The sequence below is a fragment of the Mustela lutreola genome, chromosome 2, assembly GCF_030435805.1.
Source record: "Mustela lutreola isolate mMusLut2 chromosome 2, mMusLut2.pri, whole genome shotgun sequence".
Classification (NCBI taxonomy): domain Eukaryota; kingdom Metazoa; phylum Chordata; class Mammalia; order Carnivora; family Mustelidae; genus Mustela; species Mustela lutreola.
This window is the reverse complement of record NC_081291.1, coordinates 80,116,244-80,142,650: the sequence shown is the minus strand read 5'-3', so window position 1 is coordinate 80,142,650 and position 26,407 is coordinate 80,116,244. Positions and strand designations below refer to the sequence as shown.

The following is a 26,407-nucleotide window of genomic DNA, read 5'->3' as shown; positions in this document are numbered from 1 at the left end:
TTTTTCACATAATAATTTGGAACATTAAAAGCTATTGTTTTTTTTTTTTTCTTATCTGACATGATGCACAGGAAAATAAATGTCATTTCTGCACATAAATCTCACTAGTCAAAATGGAAGTCAGAGGTGGTGGGAATGGTGTCATGAGATTTTCAGGCTTATCCAAAGGGGTCATGGGCTTAAAAAGGTTGCAGAGCACTGCAGTAATGAGATGGACTGGTTTCTGAAGAAAAGTGAGAAAAGAAAACCATTAACTCCAACTGTCACTCTTCCAACTGAATATTGAAACCACTTGGGAACAAATTTTGAGTGAGGTTTACAGTCATAAACAACGTTGGTGTTTTTGAGGTTTGCTTGTGAATCGCCATTTAGCAGTACCACATGCTTCCTAGAGATGTGTTTGTCATATTTTAAAACCTTCAAACGTGTTAAGTTGCCTGTTACACGGGGCTAACTTATTGAAAGGTTTCTGTTCGCTTAGATTAGTGGATTTGTGTGTTGTGTTTTGGCTTCGTGAACAGAAGATTCAGGAGACTGGAATTTCCATTCTACTTTCACAATGACGGTGTATAACGGGAACAAGTCACTGAGTATTTTATCTGTAAGTCTTTGGATAAAATGTACTGCATCCAAGGGTAACTTGGCTAAAAATTTGTCACCATGGACTGCCAAGGTTCATTTGACAGACTTGGCCAACTTGGTAAGTTTCTTCCTCATTCTTTCTCCTTCTGTATATTGAAGATAAATGAGGGCATGAGATCCAAAGTGCTAGTTGCTTGTTGTAGTGATAGTCATGGTAGTAATGTAGTGATAGTCGTGGTATAATGGTAGTGGTATTCTTATTATATATATCCCTCCTTAATGTCAGAGGGGAAATGAATGAAGGAGACCGGAACATTCGATCATGTGTTAAAGACAGTGGGTCTAGAAAAAGAAAGCTGATTTTGAGCCCTAATTCTGCTGGCTCTGTAACTTGGTCAGGATGGTTTAAGTTCTCTGAGCTTCAGTTTCCTTGTTTATAAAATTGAGGTCACAATAGCTACCTGATGGCATCGCTTTGAGAACTAGATGAAATAATGTTTTTAGGAATGAGGACTGTGCCTAGCATTTTGTCCCAAAGATGATGGGAACCACTGTAAACTTTTCAGTAAAAGAATGATATGATTAGGTTTATGTTTCAGTAAATGTGAAGGATCAGTAGGGAGCACATAAAACTGGAAAATGAGATTTGAAGCAGGGAAACAGGTGAAAAAGTTGGAATATGACTGAAAAATTACATAATCTTAAATATAGCAGAGGAAGAAGTGGCGAAAATGAGACATCCTTGAGTGATGGCAGTGAGGCCTGGTCTCATTGGTCTTTGTGCCCCTGGCACCAAGCATGAAGCCTGACCTACAGTTGGGGCTGAGAAAATATTTTACTTGATTGTAGAATTGCCTCAATTTGATTCATTGTCATAACAAAAGGTAATAAGGTGAGAAATTCTGTTGTTCTAACTGATGTGTGGTTTTTTTTTTTTTCATGTTTCTGCTTTCCCCCAACTCTCTCCCTCTTTTCAATTTGGGGAGCTAAACATTTTGCCTTCTTATCCTTGGGAAAGAGGCTCCATGGGAGAAAGTAGACTTTAAAAGTGTTATCAAATTAACAAATGATCATTGTTTCAAAAAATCCTCATCTCATTTGGAAGAATACATGATGAATTAGAGTCAGTGTCTCCTTCACAAAAAAAAAAAAAAAAATTCTTGCCCTGAATGATGGAGAGAAGCAGAGGGGGTATGATAAGATCTGGTGGCTTTCTAGGGTAATGGGGGTGAACCAAGGATTCAGGAAACTGGATAAGCTTGAGGAGGCTCAAGTTTCTGTCCCTGGTTAGTGTCTGGGGGTGTGAGTGGCAAGAGGCAAGTTCCAGCCCCACCACTGTCCTAAGGGGGCAGCCCTACTGTTGTCTGGGTAATGTAAGCTTCACTGAGTTCCTTGTTTAGAGCATGGCATTGCAACAGCAAATGAATCTAGGACTGAAGAATATAAGTTTCCCACAGATCATAGCAGTGCCCTACAGTGAAATTTTCCCACACGGAGGTGTGACTCAAAGGAGAATCAGGGTCTTAAAGAGGCCTACTGATGGGAATGACAATGAAGGGCAAAACGGTGCCATATTGGCCTGCCAATGACCAATGACTGAAGTCTGGAAGGGAACCAGGACCTCTGAGTGGATGATAGTGTAGACACCCACCAAAATCAGATATTCTCTCCCACTCCATCCTGATACTTTGACCCTATGAGTCCTGTGAACCTAGTGACCCCCAAAGTTCTGATGCAGCCCTGGGCAAGCTGAGGAGCTTGCATTTGAATTAACTCAAATTATGTCTTTACTATGCAAAAGTGTGGGGACTCACAATATAAATTGAGTTTGGTTATAAAAATATGAAGAAAATTTCTTGGGCACCTCATTTTGTCAACTGACATTCCAGATTCCTATATGAATAAATTCTTGGACAAATTAGTAGAAGTAGAGTTGGCACTGATTTTAAGTTGCTGCATGAACACATTCTATGAGGCACAGGTCAGAACCCACCTGAGGTACAGATTTAATCTAGGAACCCACTCTTCAGGATTATTGCCAAATTGAGCCTGATAAGGATGGAAAGAGAATAAAAATCATGCAATATGAAAAATCATGTGAAGAACTGGGATCGTTAGCTGGGACTCTAGCAGTTTTCTAGCAGTGAGGACTAAGGCTGGAATTCCTGCAATGTTTGTGTAGCACGGGCTGTTTTCCAGCTACTATCTCAAGACCTTCATAAAAGTTAATTTCAGTTCTTATGAAAAACCAGAGCAATAAGTACTATTATTATCCCCATTTACCAGGTGAAAAAATAAAGATGCAAAGAGGGTACATAATTTGCTCAAGTTCATATAGCTGATATGTGACAGAGCCAGGATTCATTGGCCTCACTTCTCTCACTGTCATGTTCTAATTAGTGTGACAAAGAACTTTATTTACAGTCAGAAGGGACTATGAGCCACAGGAGCAGTGATTTCACTGAAAGTGGGTTAGGCAGGTGTCATGGTTGGTATCGAGAAACTCTGAGGTCTCTGATTCTGATTCTAGGAGGCTATTTCCTTGATACTTTACTGGCTAATTAAATTTTTTAAAAATTTGGTTTGAAATGACCTTTTTCTCCCTCAAGTGGCATGTGAGACTTACTCAACAAAAAGCAATAAAAATCTAGCTCAGGTGATGTAGCTCTTGTTCTATGTACATAATCATCCTTACAAGTACCCTATTGAAAAATAGCAGATTTTGTAAGTGAAAATATTTTATTTATGTAGTTACAAAGCTAATTGAGGATGACTTGGTGAAATTTTTTCAGATTCTATCATGCTTAAAACAAAAATCTTTTTTGGGAGGATGACTCTATTTCCTGATTGTTGATTCTGTTGGCTGAATTTCTAAGGGTTCGTTTTTCCTACATGTTTTGGAATTTTGGTTTGAGAGCTCATCTTGTGGAGGAGGGGGTCCTCTACCCATTCCCACTTCTATCTGCATTCACTTCTGTCTAACAAACCTGAGATTATCATGATCAATCTATTCTTCCATCTCATTATAACACTGGAAGTGTCACAATTGGTTGTCCATGAGGATCTGTCTCTTAGGAATATCAAGAGTTTCAGTACTTCTGGAATGCATTCAGAAAGTGGATGAGTACAATGAAATGAGGGCAAACTCCAACTTGCTTTATGTAACACTGACCTTTTCAAGCATGCAACTACATAAAATTCAAGAAAGGGTTATATTGTATTTTAGATTGAACATTATCAACAGTGGTTTACCATTTTGGAAAATCAAATTACTGACAGTCTAAACGCTTAGGTTTTTGAGTTGCCAATACCGTGCATGGCATTAATTGGCTGCTGCAGCTATCTCTTTCACTGTGATTGCTACACAGAGTTGCAAATATCTAACAACTTCCTTACACCTTTCAATGTGACTGTGACCAAGCATTTACATATTGAAGTTATAAATTCCTTTCCTTCTATTTATTCTTTATCGTAAAGTTAGTCTTATAGTGATTTTTAAAAATCTGTATATAGGTAGGTTAATTTATTGTTAAATTTCATTTGGGGCAGAACAGAGGGTACTATAAATACTTATTATAAAATGGAGGTTTGAGGATTTAAAGAGCTTTCATTTTGTTTTAAGTTTCTATCATCCCCAAAACCTCAAAATGAAACCAAGCCCAAACCTCTCAATTAGAAAACCAGGGCTTCCTTGAATCTTGACTCAGGTTTACTAAAAGAATATATGACACTTCACGAAAGTTGGTAGGTGGTAAGGTTTCCAGGGAAGGCATTGTGAAGCATATATCAGGTTTAGAAAAAACCAAATATCGGGATTAGAAAATTTTACTGTCTCAGAATATTGGCAGAAACTTTTTACTTAGCATGTGTTAATGTACACATTATATAAGCAAGTGCTGTAGCAAGCCTTCAGTATTCATACACATTTCTGTTAGAGTATTTATGTATTTTTTTTCTTTCTCTTATTCTCTTACACGGATGAGTAAGGATGTCTGATAAGGATATGAGAGGATACATTTTAGCTCCAAGACAGGGGAGATCCGAAAAACAGATGACCTTCCTTTTTTAAACTCAACATTGCTTTCCGTTGACTTGGTGGAGGTTCTTTGCCTTTCTTCCATTTTTCTCCTTGAAATACCTTTTCTCTCTTTATTTCCACTCTTTCAAGTCCTATGTTATACATTGAAAGAATAAATGGACAAAAATGTCTAATGAAAAAAGGGAAGCAAAGCTTAATGAATGAAGAGTCATCTTGCCAAATAATAAGATGTTTTATTATTTGGCCATATTGAATAAAATACCATGTTAAAGTACAAGAATAGGTACAAATAAAAACAGTATTACAGAAGAAGACTCTATTAAAAGCTGTTATGATAAAAATGATAAATGAGTAAAGATTATTATATAAAGGGTGAGTACACAATAGATAAAACTTGGAAAGTTAGATTCTTACTATATATCATGTATCAAAATAAATCTAACAGAATTTAAAACTTTTATTTAATGTAAAAGATGGCAGAAAATATGGAGGATGATGAGTGTCATGATCTCAGAGAGGGAAGTAACTCTATACAAAAACACAGAAAGCAAACCAATGGAGAAAATCACGAAGAGATGGATCAAGTTAACTACTTTAAAAATTTTGTTCTTATTTGTAGTGACAGTATGCCTGTTGTTAGTTCCTACCCTATGCTCATGACGTGGTCTTTAGGCCCTATGAATGTGTGTCTCCAACATGAGCACATCTGCTGCTTACAGGTGTCCAGGTTGGGTTCCATACAAGGTCACAACAACTAAGAGAATGACAGTCACATTGGAGAAACATTTATTATTTTGATCTATTTTTATATTTTTATTATAACTTGTTTTAGGTTTCAAAGATAGGCTATTTGTATATTTATTATAACAGTTCCCTAACTAATCAAGTAAAATATCTTTTTGTAATAGAATACTAGATACTGTTTTGCTTTGATAGTGAAGGAATGAGCTTAACATACAAAAGGCTTTGTTGATGTAACAATAAACAATGCTTCTAATACTGGAAGCTATTTTTCACAAATTTCATGAGCTCATCAGAAAATACCTTAGAATGAAAAAGAAAAATTCCCTGGTGGTAAAATGTAGCTAAATTTTGTGTCTTATTTTGTAGTTAACAGTATTGTCTCTTGTCTATTTTACGAAAATGATATTGCAGAGTTTCCATTTAAGCCTAATAATACTTTCATCTGACATGAGTCACTATAGAATGAGTAATATTTATTGACCATTACCACATAATGATCTAATTATATCATAGCCATTATTATGTTGTGAAATTTTAATTGCTGTTAAAGCTTAATGGCTCCTAAAATGAATAAAAGTTAAAAATTTTACACTTTCTGAAGTAAATGTATAAAATGATCACATTATTTCTGCCCAACAGGGTATCATGATCAGAAAAACAAAATGAGAATCCACCATCCAAAAAACAAAAAAGAAATTATTTGGGTCATTGAATATCAAGGGGAAGAAATAAAAGGAAATGATTAGTCTCAGGAGAATCTAGCAGACTTCACAGAGGGGACAAGTGGTGAGTTTACTCTTTATTTCTATGTGAATGGGAATGGATGAATTTCTTAAAAAAAAAAAATGAGGGAGGAAAAACACCCACATAGAATCCATTAAATGAAATACACTTTCTTTTGATCCAGTTAAAGTCCTTGTATTTGAATACTGAAAGCAGAACTCTCTCGTTGAGATTATCCATCTCCAACAGGACAACTTTATCTTCTCGAAGAAAGCACAGATAGGAAGTTTTTGAAAACTTCTCATATAAGAATTCCAGCTAATGTTGGAAAAAAAAATCCTAACTCTTGTTACTTTTTTTTTTAAGTTGAAGGAAATCTTCCAAAAAAAAAAATCTATATCTATATATATTATTTTATAAATCCCCTATGAAAAGAAAACAACTGAATAAAGAGAATGGAAGCACAGAATGACAGATTTTGTCACTTGTCATAAAAAAATGAAGAATAAAATGCATCACTATCATTTTATTAAGTGTTTAACTTTTGAAAACAATAATTTTGATGCTATAGGAAATAAACTATTTGAAGATGAGAAACTGTTAATGTGTCAGTAATAAATGTATACTATAAATTTTTATGTATTTAGCAAAACATTTGAGCATTCAGAGAATTAAATGAACAACTGAATGACAATAGGAATCTCCTTCATTTAGTAGAAACCATAGCAAAATTGGATAACATCACCACTGACACTTAAGCATAATACAAACATCAACACCAAATAACAATATGGCACATTATGTAGGGGATGAAATATAAAACCAAAAATCAAGATTATAGCAGATGGAATTAACAAGATTATTTAATGAGGTGAACAATGCTAATTATTATTCGATCATTTTAGATATAATCAATGGTGTACTGATAACCTCTCTTAAAAAAGAAAATCTGTTTGTGGCACTTGCTGATTTCAATGTTGCAAACACTCCTAATAAGACTGATTTCAAGCTCCTAATAATTTAACAACCGGTTCACAAAACTCCTGAATATTTAATGGTAGGCTTTCACCAGCCAGTGCAAGCTAGCTCCTACATACTACATACACATATAATCAAAGCTCCGTAGAACAGACGATAACTGGTGTTAGATCTGTGAATTTTAAAATGGAAGTCATGTTATTTCTACATGTGACAAGTTGGGGGCAGTTCTGTCCAGTAGGTGACTTAAGTAAAGAATAATTATATATGTATTTTAGTAAGCACTTACAAGAGAAAATCTGGAAATCTAAATCCTGGGTACAATAATAGCAAAAATGTGCAAGGAAAACAGCAACTTGCAACAGTTGATGTTTGAAAATGATAAAATATTCTGTATTCTGATTTCTGTGCATTTTTTTAAACTGGGAGGAAATGAGGCAGCAAAACTCTCTGGTACCTCTGAACAGCTTTTTATATGGCACAAAGTATAAAACCACTTTTCAGCCTCAATAAAAATTAAAAAGCACTGGATACACATTTACGAAACATAAGTATTTAGCCATTGTTGAATTTGGAATAGGAAATGCAGTTGGTAACACAATGTTACTAAAAACACAAGTAGAAGAGGGAAGATTCAGTGGGGGTGGGGTGTGTGAAATGGGTGACAGGGATGTAGGAGTGCACTTGTCATGACGAGCTCCAGGTGATGTATGGAAGCATTGAATCACTCTATTGTACACCCCAAACTAATATAACACTGTATGTTAACTGTACTGAAATTAAAATAAGAAACCCGATTTAAAAATTTAAACATTAAAAATTTTTTTTTTTTTTTTATTTGACGGACAGAGATCCTAAGTAGGCAGAGAGGCAGGCAAAGAGAGAGGAGGAAGCAGGCTCCCCACTGAGCAGAGACCCTGATGTGGGACTCGATCCCAGGACCCTGGGATCATGACCTGAGCCAAAGGCAGAGGCTTTCATCCACTGAGCCACTCAGGTGTCCCAAATTTAAACATTTTTAAAATTAAAAAATATCCATTGATAAAAATAAATAAAAATAAAAACACAAATAGAGGCAGGTTAAAACTCTTAAAGTTTTTTGATGACACTAATAAATGCATATGTTCTAGAAAAGAAGCCAAAGAATACTTGAAAAAATATCAAAAGTTATATGTATTGTTTAGCTCTAATTTATCATATTTTAAAAAGTATTAATGTTGTAAGCAAAATGTTGCAGAAACTGAAATTCAAGACTTAAATAATACCCTTCAAATGTCATCAAAGAGATTAAGAAATTTATTTTTTATAAAAGTATGATTGTGGTTTTTATGAAAAATATATTATTGTTGTTAAAGATATTACAATCTCTGGATGTAGATGTGAATCTCAAAACCTACAAGGAAAAAGACCAAGTTTGACTGGAAATCCCACAATCAACCCATCTTTGTCAAAAACCAAAATTTCCAAGTGAAGAATTTTGTTATCTGTATCAGATACAATAATATTATCATTAAAGAAAGTTTTATTTCTTATTTTATTTTTTCTTTTATTTATTTTTAATTTTTTAAGTTTAATTAGCCAACATGTAGTACATCATTAGTTTTTGATGTAGTGTTATTTATGATAAAAACTTAAAAAAAAAGTTTTATGATGCCAAGAAAATACTACACCTATTTTGGTGCTCTAGATAACACCATTTGATGAAATATGAAGAAAATGAAATAGTACAACTACACAAAAAGTTAAAATCTACTGATGACTGTAACAGCAAATGTGATATTTATGGGTCACAAATATTTGAAAAACTAAAATCTTTTTAAGCTGTTTTCTAGAATCTACATAGATTTCCTCTGAAATATTGCAATTTGAATATCGAAATGTTTGCAGCAATAACTTTCTGAATACGTTTTCAAATATTCTGATATTTCTCAGGCTATAAGTAACTTCCAATTTCAGTTGCCAGTGACGCATATAGTTTCAAAATTAAAATGTGCTTAACACTAGTTAAGGTTTGTACTATCTGAAGAAAAGTAGTGAGCAAATCAGAGATTATTTCTGTGGAAAATGAGATACTGGATCAAGTAAGCATTGAAATCATCATAAAGAATTCATTTCCATAAAGCAACTATTAAAAACATATATTCTGACGGTGCTATTTGTAACCATTTTGATTAATTTTTTCATTTTCTATTATTTTATGCTCAATAATCTTATTTTTGTAATTTCTATAAAATATCTTTTATTTTGTAGAAGTAAAAGATAACTAATAAGTTTTATTTAAAGAAACATTTCTAATTTGCTCATTATGTGAACCAGAAGTATTCTTTTTTTTTCAGTAAATCAGTATCTTTTTTTTAATAATTATTTTTATTTTTTTATAAACATATAATGTATTATTAGCCCCAGGGGTACAGGTCTGTGAATCGCCATGTTTACACATTTCACAGCACTCACCATAACGCATACCCTCCCAACGTTCATAACCCCACCACCCTCTCCCTACCCTCCTCCCTCCATCCACCCTCAGTTTGTTTTGTGACATTTAGAGTCTCTTATGTGGGGGCACCTGGGTGGCTCAGTGGGTTAAAGCCTCTGCCTTTGGCTCAAATCATGATCCCGGGGTCCTGGGATCGAGCCCCATGTTGGGCTCCCTGCTTGGCAGGGAGCCTGCCTCCCCCTCTCTCTCTGCCTGCCTCTCTGCCTACTTGTGATCTCTGTCTGTCAAATAAATAAAAAAAACTAAAAAAAAAAATAGTCTCTTACGTGAACCAGAAGTATTCTTGATTAAACATATTTATTTATACATGGTTGTGTGACTATTTATAAAAATTATACAAATATACATTTAAAATGTGACAAAAATGAAAAATGGAAATTACTGTAGTTTATGTTTTATTATATTTATTTCTGTATTGTTAGTACTAATGTATTTTATTTATGGCCTAAAATGTTTATAAATAATATTTTCTTAATAGCGCCGTGATTAAATATGCTTCACTAAAAATTGTTTTAGCTATTTTTGAGAAAGTATCCAAAGAACTGTTTCTTTTTCCTTTTTTTAAAAGATTTTATATTTAAATAATTTCTGTACCCAACATGGGGATCAAACTCACAACCCTGGGATCAGGAATCTCATGTTCTTCCCACTGAGCCAGCCAGGCAACCCCAAAAGACTATTTTTTGTGTTTATTTTAATATCAAGTTTTAATGGCTGTTACAACTGAAAATTATCCCTCAGAAGGATGTTAGTAAAGAGCTTCAGTACAAATGTTAAGCTCAGTATCTATCATGAGGCTTAGGGGAAAAGATTTAAGTAGTGAATGAGTATCATGTGAATACATCTATGAAAAATTAGGGATTCGTCTTGACATATTAGATTACATATAGACCATTTTGCCAATCAGAGTGACTATATGCTACCAATAGGTAGTCAAATAAAATGTATAAATAATATGCAAGTCTATAGCTATATATCAAACAGTCTTCTTATTAATTTTAATTGGTCTGACCAATCTCTTGGCAGATCTGATGAGCTTCTAAAGTAGGTAACAAGAAGTGGAGTGTCAGCCCCAGCTCATTTATGTTTGCACTGATAATAGTGTATTCAGCCCACATTTATTTGCAGGAAACTTCTAGACACTTCTGTGTATTTGAAGGATAATTAAAAAAAAATTTTTTTTAAGTAATCTCTACACCTAGCATGGGGCTTTAACTCGTGACCCCAAGATCAAGAGTCATATGCTTTTCTTTTCTTTTTCTTTTTCTCTTTTATTCTCGTTAAAGATTTTAATTATTTACTTGACAGAGAAAGAGAGAGAGAGAGCACAAGCAGGGGCAGCTGCTGGCAGAGAGAGGGAGAAGCAGGCCAGCCACCCAGGCACCCCAAGTCATATGTTCTTCTGACTGAGTCAGCCAGTTATCCCTGAAGGATAGTTTAAATAAAGCTGGGTACTATAAGCTGTAGATCTTTTTAGTCACATATAAATGGCAACACATGGAAATCTTCCAAAGAGGGATAAAGGGCAGCACCATCAACCTTTCATGTTTTAGGGACATTGCCTGGGTGGCTCAGTGGGTTAACCATGTGCCTTCGGCTCAGGTCATGATCCCAGGGTCCTGGGATGGAGCCCCACATCTGGCTCCTTGCTCTGTGGGAAGCCTCTACCTCTGTCTGCTGCTCCTCCTGCTTGTGCTCACTCTCTAAACTCTCTCTCTCTCTGACAAAATTAAAGCAAACGAACAAAAAACCCTTCCATGTTTTAGAGCAACATCTTCTCTTGGTTATCCCTTACACCTGATAGGTGATTCAATCGAAGGATCCCAGGGTCTTGATATGTGATCCAAAAAAAGGATCCAAAGGTCCCAGGGTTAGTGTCTGTATTAAATATTGGCAAAGTTTAATTTTTATATTTTTTAAAGATAAATAAAAAGAAATATTTCAATAATTTCTCTCTGCTCCCCTAGTGAATCATATGCTTACCCCCAGGGGTATGCCTTGTCCAATACAAATCTAGACAATTGGAATTTCCCTCAAACTAGGAAAGGCATAAGGATGTTGTGCTGCCAAAAAGATGATAAATATTCACTATAATTATGAATTTTTTATATTATCACTGAATATGTCACCAAAAAAACCCCAACTAAATGGATATTGCTAATTGGAAATTAAAAATTTTAGAATGCTTTTTTGCATGTAAATACTTAATGCTATATAATAAACTGAGAGTTTTACAGTATGTTTGAAAGGAAATGGGTTAATATCTTATTTTCTCACAACCAACAAACTTAACATATAAAGACTTTAAAAAAATTTTTTTTAAACTGCTGGAGAAAGTTTTTTAAAGTCACAAGGCATAAACAGATGATTCACAGAACAACAAATGACTGAGGGACCACGAGAAAAAGCCTCGTAAGTAATCAAAGAAATGTAAAATAAAACATAAGACTATCATTATCCCTCTGACAAATTATCTATGATAAATGGTCTCTAAAGATAGTCTTCCATAATTCCTCCATTGCTGTACATACATGTTATACCTCTCATCAAGAGGTGGCATTTCGGGTTGCCTGGGTGGCTCAGTTAAACATCTACCTTCAGCTCAGGTCATGATCCCAGGGTCCTGGGATAGAGTCCCACATTGGGCTCCTTGCTCAGCAGGGAGCCTGCTTCTCCATCTGCCTGCCTTTCTCTCTTTCTCTCTCTCTCTGGCAAATAAATAAATAAAATATTTTTTTAAAAAAGAGGTGGTATTTATTTCTTTTTCTTTAGAATTTGGGCTGGTCTTGTCACATGCCTTAATCAATAGAATGGGGTAGAAATGATGCTGTGCATCTAATACGTAAAGATGCGCATCACTTGATTATATGATGGTTCTATGTTTAATTTTTTTTATTGTAAATTTTTCCTTTTTTTATTAATTTTTTATTTTTTATAAACATATATTTTTATCCCCAGGGGTACAGGTCTGTGAATCACCAGGTTTACACACTTCACAGCACTCACCAAAGCACATACCCTCCCCAATGTCCATAATCCCACCCTCTTCTCCCAAACCCCCTCCCCCCAGCAACCCTCAGTTTGTTTTGTGAGATTAAGAGTCACTTATGGTTTGTCTCCCTCTCAATCCCATCTTGTTTCATTTATTCTTCTCCTACCCACTTAAGCCCCCATGTTGCATCACCACTTCCTCATATCAGGGAGATCATATGATAGTTGTCTTTCTCTGCTTGACTTATTTCGCTAAGCATGATACGCTCTAGTTCCATCCATGTTTTCGCAAATGGCAAGATTTCATTTCTTTTGATGGCTGCATAGTATTCCATTGTGTATATATACCACATCTTCTTGATCCATTCATCTGTTGATGGACATCTAGGTTCTTTCCATAGTTTGGCTATTGTGGACATTGCTGCTATAAACATTCAGGTGCACGTGCCCCTTTGGATCACTACGTTTGTATCTTTAGGGTAAATACCCAATAGTGCAATTGCTGGGTCATAGGGCAGTTCTATTTTCAACATTTTGAGGAACCTCCATGCTGTTTTCCAGAGTGGCTGCACCAGCTTGCATTCCCACTAACAGTATGTTTAATTTTTTGAGGAAACTGATACTGTTTTCCATAGTGGTTGTTCCATTTTACAATCCCACAAATTGTGCACAAGAGTTCTGATTTCCCTACATCCTTGCCAACGCTTGTTATTTTGTTTTTTTTTCTTTTAATTTTATTTTTGTAATAGTCATCCTAATGGGTATGAGGTGGAATCTCATTGCTCTTCTGATTTGCATTTCTCTTATGATCAGTGATGTTAAGCATATTTTCGTAGGCTTGCGGGTCATTTTTATATCAGCTATCTATCATCTATCATCTATTCAAGTCCTTTATCCTAAAGAATTGAAAGCAGGGTCTCCAAGAGATATTTGTATGGCCATATTTGTAGTAACATTAGTCACAATAGCCAAAAAGTGTAAGCAACCTAAATGTTCATCAGTGGACGAATGGATTAACAGAATGTAGTATATATGTGCAAATGGGCATTATTTATACAATGGGATATTATTCAGCCTTAAAAAAAAAAAAACGAAGCATCTTGTTATGCTGCAACATAGATGAACTTTGAGGACATTATGTTAAGTAAAATAAACCAATCATGAAAAGACAAATATGGTCTGATCCAATTATATGAGTTGTCTAAAATGGTCAAATTCATAGAAACAGAAAGTAAAATGATACTTACTAGGGGTTAGGGGAGGAGGAAATAGAAGGTTGTTTAATGGGTGTAGAGTTTCAGTTTTGCAAGATGAGAAAGTCCTGGAAATTTGTTGTAAAACAATGTGAATATATTTAATGCTAATGAATTGTTCAACTTAAAAATTGTTAAGATGGTAAGTTTTATGCATATATCATTTACTGCAATTAAAAATTTAAAAATTTAGTAAATTTAAATTTGATAAAATGTGACTCTCCAGGTGGAAAGTCATAAAGATGTTCATTATAGTGCTATTTCTAGTAGTAAATTAGTAATTTATTATTGAAATATCTATCAACAGAATTAGGGCTAAGAACATGAATTGTGATATATCTATATGATAGATTATTTCAATGATGTAAAAAATCTATGAAGCTGAGTGAATATAGAGATATGAGAAGTGAATATAGAGATATAAGAGAAAACTCTTTAGTGTGATCCAAATACATAAAAAATACATACACATATGTATGTATAGATGTTTGTTATATATGTAATATAATCATACATAGACATATTCTTTGCGTGTGTGTGTGTGTGTGTGTGTGTATTTACATATCATGTCTGTTATATATATGCATGTAACCAGTTTATTGAGGTAGCCAGACTTGGTAGGTTTCAAATATAAAGTAACTTTATTCTTCCACGCAACTGCCTTTTTCAAATAAACTCTGGAGACTCATTCTTCTATCACCAAGATGAACTTGTGAGCAGATCCTATAGCTTGTATAGTCATTTGAAGATATTAAAAAGCTTAGCCTCGGGGCACCTAGGTGTCTTGGTTGGCTGAGTGTTGGACTCTTGGTTTTAGCTTAGGTTGTGGTCTCATGGACTGTGGGGTCTGGCCCTGGGTCAGGCTCTGTACTCAGTGGAGAGTTTGCTGGAGATCCTTTCCCTCTACCCCACCCCCCTTCAACTCTCTCTCTCTCTCTCATTTAAATAAACCTGTAAAAAAAAAAAAAAAAAAAGCCTAGCCTATGCTAGCTTCATAACTTTAGTCTCTTGTTTTGCGACACTTCTTTCCTGGTCCAGCTTAGGAAACCTGCAGTAGAAAAAGGGGATTGCTTGGTTGCTTCTCAATTACCCACTTTACTTTTTCACCTCCCTTCATGCTCACTCAAGTGCCCCTCTGTCCTGCTGGATTGAAGGAAGGTAGGGAGGAAAGGAAAGATCAGAAAAGATAACTGCCATCCTCCCTTTGACATGACAATGGTTTAGATGCTGATTTCCAAACAGTGTCTTGGTGTTCTCTAAAAACCATCTTCCTGGTCCCGCCCACGTAATCCTCTTGTCTTCTTTGCCAACTTCCCTCCAACTTTCTCCACTCACGAAGATGCGTGCCATCCTTGCCTAGTTTCATACTACTGTCTTCTCAGCCTTCTCCAGGTGGCTTGTCTTCATTATAGGTACCTTCTTGGAGGTGGACCATTTTGAGATGATTGCAGTCATGGTCCACGAAGACCAGAAAAACAGGGATTTTTGTTTCACTGAACTCTCAAAGTGCATGCAGATGCTTTTTAACTTGGGTGTTTTGTTTTTGTTTTTGTTTTTTTTCCTCCTAGTGCCACTGATGTCTTCCCTTAGCCTCTCCTCTCCAGAATTTTTCCAGGAGGGAATCAGATACTGGTACTTGTGTCTACCAAACTCCAGAGAACCCTAGCCAAGCCATCCAACTAATTTTCTTGAATCTTCATATTTGGATCAAGGTGAGAGAGAAGCACACCTCCTACAGATGTTGGGAGGAGCAGTACATCTGTTGTTCTAGGACAGCTCTCTCTCTGAGGCAGGTTTCTCAACTATAACACTATTGATATTTTTGGCCAGATAAGTATTTGTTGTGGGAGACTGTCCTGTGCATTGAGCATCATCTCTGACTTTTAGTCACTAGGTGCTAGCAGCACAGCACCCCACCCCCTGCACTAGTTATGAAAACAAAAATGTCTCCAGACATTGCCAAATGTTTCCAGTTGAGAGGCATTGACCTAAAGGCATTCTTTCTATAAAACTTCCTACTTCTTAGGGACTTCTTCACCTTCTTCTTCTTCTTCTTTTTTTTTTTTTAAGGATAAAGTGGGTGGTGAGTTTATGCTGGCAAAAGAGAACCCCAAATACAAGTTCTGCATAGATGGTACAGTGTTTTGCTTTAGAATGTGGGGACACTTGGTATGCTGAAACCCCAAGATAAGAATAATTCTATTTTACAACTTGTTGTTCCACATACAATGACTAAAAAAAAAAAAACACCTAAGTGATAGAAGAGATAAGAAAGCATACCAAAATATTAATAGAGACTATCTCTGAATGGTAAAATCATTAGTGATATCTTAAAATTATAACTTTAGTATTTTATACAATGAATTTATAGTTCATGTACGGAAGTTTTTTGTTTTTTTTTTTTTAAGATTTTATTTATTTATTTGACACACACACAGAGATCACAAGAAGGCAGAGAGGCAGGTGGAGAGAAAAAGAGGGAAGCAGGCTCCTGCTGAGCAGAGAGCTTGATGTGGGGCTCGATCCCAGGACCCTGAGACATGACCTGAGCCAAAGGCAGAGGCTTAACCCTCTGAGCCCCCAGAAGTATTTTTTTAAAAAAATAAGACCAAACAAATCATACCAACTTGGAAGACCTAACTCAGATGCCATTTCCTTCATGATGACTTTCCAGATCACCAAACTAGAAATCCATTTTTACTTCTGGAACAATAATTGCAGTTGACTTCTCTCAAACACCATAACCCTATACATGCACATAATCTTTACAGTCACCCCATTAACTAGAGACTTTGTTCTTCTTGTTTTGCAGATGAAGAAACTAACTTTAGAGAAGTAAATAAGTTGCCCAACTGGTCTAATCCTGGAAACCAATAAGACAGAGCTGTTACTCAAGACTGAATTTGTCTCTTCAGTCCATTTTTTGCCCCCCATAATATTGGTCACTGGGCACCTAGAACTTAATGGTGTTTTACGTGAATTTAAATATTACTAGAACTTTTTTTTCTTTGTCTGCATAATATTCTCCAACAAATTATAAACAGTTTCTTTTAGAGAATAGACTATTGAGCTTTCATTAAATATCTTCATACAGGGCCACAGGGTATGTAGATTACCGAAGTAGTGCTTAGGTAGAACAAAATGGCAATCACTTATAAGTTATATATAAACATGAGACTAACCCATAATTTCTACCATAATTATTCAACATCACTTTCTAATGGCAATATCATAAGTCATGAACATGACATGAAGATATATGATTAAGGATATATAATTATAATGATGATGTATAATTAAGCAGGTGACCTGCTGCCTAAATATTCATGTTTTTTATATTCATGGAAAAGGAGAAACAATTAATATATACTGTAAAAAAACACATTGTTAGTCATACTAAACAAATTTTAGGACAAAATTTTTTTTTAAATTTTATTTATTTATTTGACGGAGAGAGATCACAAGTAGGCAGAGAGGCAGGCAGAGAGAAAGGAGGAAGCAGGCTCCATACTGAGCAGAGAGCCCAATGCGGGGCTCGATCCCAGGTCCCCAGGATTATGACCTGAGCCGAAGGCAGAGGCTCAACCCACTGAGCCACCCAGGCGCCCCTTAGGACAAAATTATTATGTAAACTGAACATATCCATTGTACCAAATTATTTATAATGCAAACTCAACATAATAATAATGGTAGATCCTATGATGATTAAAAAGAGAGGTAACAGATGAGGAGGCACATGGCCTTGAGAGACCCATGCCAGAGCTTTAGTCTTGAAGAAACAAGAACAAGCTGATTTCCACTTAATGCAGATGAGACACCCCAGATATGACAAGACTTTGGTCCTGGTGGCCTAACAGCTGGCTGAGTAGGGTGAACAGGTTGCAAATTTTCAATCCTAGAACTGTGTGGTGGTGGTACAAACAGGAACTGATAGTAGTCAGAATAGGTACAATGCATCTTCTTTTGGAAAATTATTGCAAACAGCAAAGTTAATGGTAAAACTCAAGGGTGCAGACTTTGTACCAATGATACTAAGAAATGTAGTCTATGGACCAACATTGGCATTACTTTGGACATGCTATTTCTTGGTCCCTGACCTAGAACTAAGTAATCAGAATCTTCGGAGTTAGGACCCAGGAATTTACATTTTAACCTGCTCTCCAAGATGATTCTAATGGATGCTAAAGTTTAAGAGAAACGGTCTATACCACCGCCACCACATTTAACACCCTAACAACAGGAAGAGGCTCCTTAAGAATCCATTTAAAGTGTAAATTTCTAACTGTGCTGTCCAAGACAGTAAACATGAACACCATGTGGCCACTGAGCACCTGAAATGTGGCTGGTCCAAGTAAAGATGTGCTGCAAATATAAAGAAAACGCTGGGTGTCAGAGACTGTGTATGATTAAGGAATGAAAAATATCTCATTAATAATTATTTATATTGACTACATGTTTAAATAATAATATTTCAGGGGCGCCTGGGTGGCTCAGTGGGTTAAGCCGCTGCCTTCGGCTCAGGTCATGATCTCAGGGTCCTGGGATCGAGTCCCGCATCGGGCTCTCTGCGCAGCAGGGAGCCTGCTTCCCTCTCTCTCTCTCTGCCTGCCTCTCCAACTACTTGTGATTTCTCTCTGTCAAATAAATAAATAAAATCTTTAAAAAAAAATAAATAAATAAATAAATAAATAATAATATTTCAGATATATGGGATTTGATAAAATGTATTATTTGTTTCATCTGCATCTTTTTACTTTTTGACAGAGTTACTGGACGTTTAAATTTGCATATATGGTTGGCATTATATTTCTATTGGACAGCATTGTTCTATTTAATTGCCTTAAAAAAAGGAGATTTCGAGGAGGAGTCAAGATGGCGGAGAAGTAACAGGCTGAGACTACTTCAGCTAGCAGGAGATCAGCTAGATAGCTTATCTAAAGATTGCAAACACCTGAAAATCCATTAGCAGATTGAAGAGAAGAAGAACAGCAATTCTGGAAACAGAAAAACAACCACTTTCTGAAAGGTAGGACCAGCGGAGAAGTGAATCCAAAGCGACGGGACGATAGACCCCGGGGGGAGGGGCCGGCTCCCGGCAAGCAGCAGAGCAACAGAGCACAAAATCAGGACTTTTAAAAGTCTGTTCCGCTGAGGGACATCGCTCCAGAGGCTAAACCAGGGTGAAGCCCACGCGGGGTGAGCGTGGCCTCAGGTCCCGCAGGGTCACAGAAGGATCGGGGATGTCTGAGTGTCGCAGAGCTTGCGGGTATTGGAATAGGAAAACCACTACAGAGACAGAGCCGACAGTAAGATCACAGCTTGGGCTTACCTTGAACCGGTCGCAGGCTCAGTGAGCTCAGAGCACAGCTGGAGGTCAGGCAGACGGGAGTTACTGGGCGCTGTTCTCTGAGGGCACACTGAGGAGTGGGGCCCCGGGCTCTCGGCTCCTCCGGGCTGGAGACCCGGAGGCCACCATTTGTATTCCCATCCTTTGGAACTCTACGGAAAGCGCTCAGGGAACAAAAGCTCCTGAAAGCAAAACCAAGCGGATTACTCAGCCCGGCCCCTGGTAAGGGCGGTGCAATTCTGCCTGGGGCAAAGACACTTGAGAATCACTACACCAGGCCCCTCTTCCAGAAGATCAACAAGAAACCCAGCCAAGACCAAGTTCACCTACCAAGGAGTGCGGTTTCAATACCAAGGAGAGCAGCAGAATTCCAGAGGAGGAGAAATCAAAGCACAGAACTCATGGCTTTCTCCCTGTGATTTTTTTAGTCTTGCAGTTAATTTAATTTTTTTCTTTTTCATTTTTTTCTCTTCTTCTGCTAAATTTTTTTTAACTTTTACCCTTTTCTTTTTTAACGTTTTTTAACTAGTTTATCTAATATATATATTTTTTCTTTTTTATATTTTTCTTTATTCGTTTTCTTTTTCTTAATTCTTTTCTTTTCTTCTTTTTCTTTCTTTCTTTTTGAACGTCTTTTTATCCCCTTTCTCCCCCGTCACGATTTGGGGTCTCTTCTGATTTGGTTAAAGCATTTTTTCCTGGGGTTGTTGCCACCCTTTTAGTATTTTACTTGCTCCTTCATATATTCTTATCTGGACAAAATGACAAGGCAGAAAAATTCACCACAAAAAAAAGAACAAGAGGCAGTACCAAAGGCTAGGGACCTAATCAATACAGACATTGGTAATATGTCAGATCTAGAGTTCAGAATGACAATTCTCAAGGTTCTAGCTGGGCTCAAAAAAGGCATGAAAGATATTAGAGAAACCCTCTCGGGAGATATAAAAGCCCTTTCTGGAGAAATAAAAGAACTAAAATCTAACCAAGTTGAAATCAAAAAAGCTATTAATGAGGTGCAATCAAAAATGGAGGCTCTCACTGCTAGGATAAATGAGGCAGAAGAAAGAATTAGTAATATAGAAGACCAAATGACAGAGAATAAAGAAGCTGAGCAAAAGAGGGACAAACAGCTACTGGACCACGAGGGGAGAATTCGAGAGATAAGTGACACCATAAGATGAAACAACATTAGAATAATTGGAATTCCAGAAGAAGAAGAAAGAGAGAGGGGAGCAGAAGGTATACTGGAGAGAATTATTGGGGAGAATTTCCCCAATATGGCAAAGGGAATGAACATCAAAATTCAGGAGGTTCAGAGAACGCCCCTCAAAATCAATAAGAATAGGCCCACACCCCGTCACCTAATAGTAAAATTTACAAGTCTCAGTGACAAAGAGAAAAATCCTGAAAGCAGCCCAGGAAAAGAAGTCTGTAACATACAATGGTAAAAATATTAGATTGGCAGCTGACTAATCCACAGAGACCTGGCAGGCCAGAAAGAGCTGGCATGATATATTCAGAGCACTAAACGAGAAAAACATGCAACCAAGAATACTATATCCAACTAGGCTATCATTGAAAATAGAAGGAGAGATTAAAAGCTTCCAGGACAAACAAAATCTGAAAGAATTTGCAAACACCAAACCAGCTCTACAGGAAATATTGAAAGGGGTCCTCTAAGCAAAGAGAGAGCCTACAAGTGGTAGATCAGTGAGGAACAGAGACAATATACAGTAACAGTCACCTTACAGGCAATACAATGGCACTAAATTCATATCTCTCAATAGTTACCCTGAATGTGAATGGGCTAAATGCCCCAATCAAAAGACACAGCGTGTCAGAATGGATAAAAAAAACAAAACCCATCTATATGTTGCCTCCAAGAAACTCATTTTAAGCTCGAAGATACCTCCAGATTTAAAGTGAGGGGGTGGAAAAGAATTTACCATGCTAATGGACATCAGAAGAAAGCAGGAGTGGCAATCCTTATATCAGACCAATTAGATTTTAAGCCAAAGTCTATAATAAGAGATGAGGAAGGACACTATATCATACTCAAAGGGTCTGTCCAACAAGAAGATCTAACAATTTTAAATATCTATGCCCCCAATGTGGGAGCAGCCAACTATATAAACCAATTAATAACAAAATCAAAGAAACACATCAACAATAATACAATAATAGTAGGGGACTTTAACACTCCCCTCACTGAAATGGACAGATCATCCAAGCAAAAGATCAGCAAGGAAATAAAGGCCTTAAATGACACACTGGACCAGATGGACATCACAGATATATTCAGAACATTTCATCCCAAAGCAACAGAATACACATTCTTCTCTAGTGCACATGGAACATTCTCCAGAATAGACCACATCCTCGGTCCTAAAGCAGGACTCAAACGGTATCAAAAGATTGGGATCATTCCCTGCATATTTTCAGACCACAATGCTCTGAAGCTAGAACTCAACCACAAAAGGAAGTTTGGAAAGAACCCAAATACATGGAGACTAAACAGCATCCTTCTAAAGAATGAATGGGTCAACCGGGAAATTAAAGAAGAATTGAAAAAAATCATGGAAACAAATGATAATGAAAATACAATGGTTCAAACTCTGTGGGACACAACAAAGGCAGTCCTGAGAGGAAAATATATAGCGGTACAAGCCTTTCTCAAGAAACAAGAAAGGTCTCAGGTACACAACCTAACCCTACACCTAAAGGAGCTGGAGAAAGAACAAGAAAGAAACCCTAAGCCCAGCAGGAGAAGAGAAATCATAAAGATCAGAGCAGAAATCAATGAAATAGAAACCAAAAAAACAACAGAGCAAATCAACAAAACTAGGAGCTGGTTCTTTGAAAGAATTAATAAAATTGATAAACCCCTGGCCAGACTTATCAAAAAGAAAAGAGAAAGGACCCAAATAAATAAAATCATGAGTGAAAGAGGAGAGATCACAACTAACACCAAAGAAATACAAACTATTATAAGAACATACTATGAGCAACTCTACGCCAACAAATTTGACAATCTGGAAGAAATGGATGCATTCCTAGAAACATATAAACTACCACAACTGAACCAGGAAGAAATAGAAAGCCTGAACAGACCCATAACCAGTAAGGAGATTGAAACAGTCATTAAAAATCTCCAAACAAACAAAAGCCCAGGGCCAGACGGCTTCCCAGGGGAATTCTTCCAAACATTTAAAGAAGAACTAATTCCTATTCTCCTGAAACTGTTCCAAAAAATAGAAATGGAAGGAAAACTTCCAAACTCATTTTATGAGGCCAGCATCACCTTGATCCCCAAACCAGACAAGGATCCCATCAAAAAAGAGAGCTATAGACCAATATCCTTGATGAACACAGATGCGAAAATTCTCACCAAAATACTAGCCAATAGGATTCAACAGTACATTAAAAGGATTATTCACCACGACCAACTGGGATTTATTCCAGGGCTACAAGGTTGGTTCAATATCTGCAAATCAGTCAATGTGATACAATACATCAATAAAAGAAAGAACAAGAACCATATGATACTCTCAATAGATGCTGAAAAAGCATTTGACAAAGTACAGCATCCCTTCCTGACCAAAACTCTTCAAAGTGTAGGGATAGAGGTCACATACCTCAATATCACCAAAGCCATCTATGAAAAATCCACTGCAAATATCATTTTCAATGGAGAAAAACTAAAAGCTTTTCCGCTAAGGTCAGGAACACGGCAGGGATGTCCATTATCACCACTGCTATTCAACATATTACTAGAAGTCCTAGCCTCAGCAATCAGACAACAAAAGGAAATTAAAGGCATCCAAATCGGCAAAGAAGAAGTCAAATTATCACTCTTCGCAGATGATATGATACTATATGTGGAAAACCCAAAAGACTCTACTCCAAAACTGCTAGAACTTGTACAGGAATTCAGTAAATTGTCAGGATATAAAATCAACGCACAGAAATCAGTTGCATTTCTCTACACCAACAGCAAGAAAGAAGAAAGAGATATTAAGGAGTCAGTCCCATTTACAATTGCATCCAAAACCATAAGATACCTAGGAATAAACCTAACCAAAGAGACACAGAATCTATACTCAGAAAACTATAAAGTACTCATGAAAGAAATTGAGGAAGACACAAAGAAATGGAAAAATGTTCCATGCTCCTGGATTGGAAGAATAAATATTGTGAAAATGTCTATGCTACCTAAAGCAATCTACACATTTAATGCAATTCCTATCAAAGTACCATCCATCTTTTTCAAAGAAATGGAACAAATAATTCTAAAATTTATATGGAACCAGAAAAGACCTCGAATAGCCAAAGGGATATTGAAAAAGGAAGCCGAAGTTGGTGGCATCACAATTCCGGACTTCAAGCTCTATTACAAAGCTATCATCATCAAGACAGCATGGTACTGGCACAAAAACAGACACATAGATCAATGGAACAGAATAGAGAGCCCAGAAATGGACCCTCAACTTATGGTCAACTAATCTTTGACAAAGCAGGAAAAAAGAAAAGGAAAAGAAAACTAGTCAAAAAGGAAAATTTTAAACTGAAAGATTAAAGAATCATGAGAATAAACTCGACTTCTATACACTATTTTCCCTTAATGCTGGAATTTTGCAGTTCTGTGTGCTTTATAAACTCAGTATTCCCCTGATGTTCCATCTGGTCTTCTGGGGAAGGGGCCTGTTGCACTGATTTTCGGGTGTCTTTGCCTTGGCTTAGTTACACCATACCTTGCCAGGGGGCGAAGGTCAGTGTAAGTTGCTTTGGATTACTCTATATGGCTTTTGTCCTTGAAGGCTTTCTACACTGCTTTAGAGGATGAAACAACAAAAAAAAAGAGAGTGCCCCAATCTGCAGCCCTGGGGCTGAAAGATGACACCCCCACCTTTGTAAACCCTTAGGCAAAAGCAGTCTTCATTTTTGTGTGTGCCAAACTGCAGACTCCTGCAGCATGTACCCTCACCTATCCAGTAGGGGAGGTGAGGAGGTCACCGTGGGCCTGCTACTTGCAGTGCCCCTGCTTGGAGAGCAGTTGCCCAAGTGTGCCACAGTTCATAGTCAATAGAAAATTGAGCTGAAAGCCCACTCCTGGGCTCACAGACTGAAGCCAGTGTCCTTGCTCCAATGCTTGGAATCTCTGCTGTCTCAGTCACCCCTGTTCTTTCTGTGAACCTGGGGATCCTGAGACCACATTGTCCCACCTAGGATTCTGCCCTGCTTTACCACTTGAGCACCTTTCAGGAGGGACATCTGTCACTGGAGCAGGCTTTTAAAGGTACTGATTTTGCACTTTGCTGCTGTATCACTTCCCAGTAGCCAGCTTGTGGGGGCTCCCTTCCACCACCTACTGTTTATCTTCTAATATATCCCCTCCAATTCACTTCTTTGCACCTCCTACCTTGCAAATGTGATTTTTTTTGTTTGTTTGTAGAATTCCAGCAATTCTTTTTTTACATCTCTGGTTGAATTCATAGGTGTTCAGAATGATTTGATAGGTACTTAGCTAAATTCAAGGGACTAGATGAAAGGCAGTCCCCTTCTACCACCTTGCCTCCCTTTATAGCTACTGTTATTACCCCCATTATAATGATAAGGAAAACTGAAGCTCAGAGAGAGTGCTCAAAGTTACCAGGTGATACGTGACAGAGCCAGAAGTCAATTCAGGTCCATCTCTCCCCAGAGCACATACTTTTACATATTTCCCTTTACTTCTTCTACTTGTTAGATAATATACTGAAAAAGAGAACTATTTATTTTCAATAACATTTCTGTACATTAAAACGATGCATTTGTTCAAGCTATATTAAGTAGAAGCAGATCATTAGAAAGAAATAATGACAGACTCTATGTATAATATGTGAATCCATACATATTTAAGATATAAAGCCACTCAGAAATTTAGACACAATATTCTTTGGTTTTGCATCCAATCAAGGGCTTCTTTTACTGTTCCCATAATAACTCTTTATGTTTTGTTTTGTTTTTAAGTAGGCTCCACACCCAACATGGAGACCAACATGGTGCTTGAATTCACCACCCTGAGATCAAGACCTGATCTGAGATCAAGAGTCGGAGGCTCAACTGATTGGGTCAGCCAGACATCCCTCCCAGAATAACTCTAAAGGTTGGTTATATCACAAAGAAATCTCTCCAAATTCATTTGGCAGTATTTAGATCAGAAACAAATCAAGAGAAACCAGCAACTTCATAACTTTTGAAATACTCCATGCTATGTCCTATCAGTGTCAAGGTCTGAAGTAGCCTAGGTCACAGATAGGCTATTAGTTAGTGTGGTCTTTTTTAAATAAATGATTCTTTTCACCAGAAGATCTGCTAATCCATGAAGAAATGACACCTTTTAAAATGTAAACAGTCACATATTGGGTTATGGACATTGGGGAAGGTATGTGCTATGATGAGTGCTGTGAAGTGTGTAAACCTGGCGATGATTCGCAGACATGTACACCTGGAGCTAATAATACATTGTATGTTAATAAAAAATTAAAAATTAAAAAAAAACAGACATATCATCAGTCTTTCTTTTAATGCCTGACAAAGGAGTCAGGGAGATTGCCACCAATATGCCATTCATTCTAACTGTTCCATAAATATTTGCAATTGTTGATAGAAGACATCACCAGGGCAAACTTCAAAATCAAGGGGATGCAGAACAACAAAGATGTCCAACAATAACCAACAGCCTGTTTGAATATGTATTAAAAAATGAATAAAGTGTGCATTCCATCATCCATGAAATAATCTAATAAAACACCAGAATATGGAACTATGTACTGAAGAACAGAAGGAGGGAGAATATCAGAAGCAGTAGCAAAAATTGCAGTGGTGTACCTCATGGCACCAATATCAATAAGCCTCTTCATCAACTGGAATAAACTTGAGTTCTTATGATTAACAACAACATTGCTTTTTATTAGTTCCATTTGAAACATATCTGGTTAATAATAGTGTCAACAAAAATTGGTGTTCTCTTAAGAGTTTGCCCCTAATAACAAATTTGAGTTGGCCATAGCCAGTTAGCTCCAAGCTATTCATAACTTCAGTGGTGGCCTGCAGAGATAGATGTTGGTAAATGTTCCCAGTTGCTTTTGGATCAAGTCTCCTATGGGTTTTGGGACCAAATGGACCCTGTCCACCAATGGTGTCATCAAGGAGATGAATAAGTGAGTCACAGAATTCAATCAATCGGAACTTCTAGGATAGTGATTTTCTTC

General features: G+C 36.8%; 1 long non-coding RNA gene across 4 annotated transcripts; it reads left to right on the top strand.

Moving 5' to 3' along the window:
• The first annotated feature begins 433 nt into the window (after positions 1-433).
• On the top strand, positions 434-26,122 carry LOC131824467 (uncharacterized). Of its 4 annotated transcripts, XR_009350867.1 has the most exons (6): positions 434-700; positions 6,005-6,151; positions 15,376-15,519; positions 18,572-18,833; positions 25,167-25,299; positions 25,804-26,122. It is a non-coding gene; the product is annotated as an uncharacterized LOC131824467 (long non-coding RNA). The 4 variants fall into 4 exon arrangements; XR_009350865.1 differs by lacking the exon at positions 25,804-26,122 and having other exon boundaries at positions 25,167-25,790; XR_009350866.1 differs by lacking the exon at positions 25,804-26,122 and having other exon boundaries at positions 25,164-25,790.
• Positions 26,123-26,407: the final 285 nt, after the last annotated feature.